The sequence below is a fragment of the Arachis stenosperma genome, chromosome 9 (assembly GCF_014773155.1).
Source record: "Arachis stenosperma cultivar V10309 chromosome 9, arast.V10309.gnm1.PFL2, whole genome shotgun sequence".
Lineage (NCBI taxonomy): Eukaryota > Viridiplantae > Streptophyta > Magnoliopsida > Fabales > Fabaceae > Arachis > Arachis stenosperma.
This window is the reverse complement of record NC_080385.1, coordinates 137,379,104-137,381,159: the sequence shown is the minus strand read 5'-3', so window position 1 is coordinate 137,381,159 and position 2,056 is coordinate 137,379,104. Positions and strand designations below refer to the sequence as shown.

General features: G+C 41.9%; 1 non-coding gene across 1 annotated transcript; it reads right to left on the bottom strand.

The window, feature by feature from the left end:
- Window positions 1-750: 750 nt before the first annotated feature.
- LOC130953753 (small nucleolar RNA R71) lies at window positions 751-858 on the bottom strand. Its single transcript, XR_009075914.1, has one exon. It is a non-coding gene; the product is annotated as a small nucleolar RNA R71 (small nucleolar RNA).
- Window positions 859-2,056: the final 1,198 nt, after the last annotated feature.

Below are 2,056 nucleotides of genomic sequence, written 5' to 3'. Positions count from 1 at the left end.
TAATTTTCGAAAATTACCCCCCCTTTCTTCTTCACATCCTTCTATTTATGGAATATCACTCCTTCTTAATGCACAATTCGAACTATATCTGATCAAGTTCGAATTCTCCTTCTTCTTTCTTCTATTTTTCTTTTCCTCTGACACCTAAAGGAATCTCTATACTGTGACATAGAGGATTCCACACTTTCTTGTTCTCTTCTCTTTCATATGAGCAGGAGCAGAGACAAAGGCATTCTTGTTGAGGCTGATCCTGAACCTGAAAGGACCTTGAAGAGAAAGCTAAGAGAAGCCAAAACACAACTCTCTTTAGAGCACCTGACCGAATTCTTCAAGGAAGAAGAACAAATGGCAGCCGAAAACAACAACAATGCCAACAATGCAAGGAAGGTGCTTGGTGACTTTACTGCACCTACTCCTGATTTCTATGGGAGAAGCATCTCTATCCCTGCCATTGGAGCAAACAACTTTGAGCTTAAGCCTCAATTAGTTTCTCTAATGCAACAGAATTGCAAGTTTCATGGACTTCCAATGGAAGATCCTCATCAGTTTTTAGCTGAGTTCTTGCAAATCTGTGACACAGTCAAGACTAATGGGGTTAACCCTGAGGTCTATAGACTGATGCTATTCCCTTTTGCTGTAAGAGACAGAGCTAGAATATGGTTGGATTCTCAACCTAAAGAAAGCCTGGACTCTGGGGAAAAGCTAGTCAATGCCTTCTTGGCAAAGTTCTTTCCACCACAAAGATGGAGTAAGCTTAGAGTGGAAGTCCAAACCTTCAGACAGAAGGATGGAGAATCCCTCTATGAAGCTTGGGAAAGATACAAACAATTAATCAGAAAATGTCCTTCTGACATGCTTTCTGAATGGAGCATCATAGGTATTTTCTATGATGGTCTCTCTGAACTATCCAAGATGTCTTTGGATAGCTCTGCTGGAGGATCTCTTCATCTGAAGAAGACGCCTACTGAAGCTCAAGAACTGATTGAAATGGTTGCAAATAACCAATTCATGTACACTTCTGAAAGGAATCCTGTGAACAATGGGACTAGTCAGAAGAAAGGAGTTCTTGAAATTGACACTCTGAATGCCATTTTGGCTCAGAATAAAATGTTGACTCAACAAGTCAATCTGATTTCTCAAAGTCTGTCTGGAATGCAAAATGCACCAAACAGTACTAAGGATGCTTCATCTGAGGAAGAAGCTTATGATCCTGAGAACCCTTCAATGGAAGAGGTAAATTACCTGGGAGAACCCTATGGTAACACTTATAATTCTTCATGGAGAAATCACCCAAATCTCTCATGGAAGAATCAAGAGAGACCTCAACAAGGTTTCAATAATAATGGTGGAAGAAACAGGTTTAACAATGGTAAACCTTTTCCATCATCTTCTCAGCAACAGACAGAGAGCTCTAAGCAGAATACCTCTGACTTAGCAACCATGGTCTCTGATCTAATCAAAACCACTCAATGTTTCATGACTGAAACTAGATCCTCCATTAGGAATTTGGAAGGACAAGTGGGTCAGCTGAGCAAGAAAATTACTGAACTTCCCCCAAGCACTCTCCCAAGTAACACTGAAGAAAATCCAAAAGGAGAGTGCAAAGCCATAAATATGGCCGAATTCTGGGAGGAAGAAGAGGCAGTGAATGCCACTGAGGAAGGCCTCACTGGATGTCCACTGGCCTCCAATGAGTTCCCCATTGAGGAACCTTGGGAATCTGAGGCTCAAACTGAGACCATAGAGATTCCCTTGGACTTACTACTGCCTTTCATGAGCTCTGATGAGTATTCTTCCTCTGAAGAGGATGAGTATGTCACTGAAGAGCAAGTTGCTAAATACCTTGGGGCAATCATGAAGCTAAATGACAGGTTATTTGGAAATGAGACTTGGGAGGATGAACCCCCTTTGCTCATCAAAGAACTGGATAACTTGTCTAGGCAGCAATTGCCTCAAAAGAGGCAGGATCCTGGGAAGTTTTCTATACCTTGTACCACAGGCACCATGACCTTCAAGAAGGCCTTGTGTGACTTGGGGTCAAGTGTAAACCTCATGC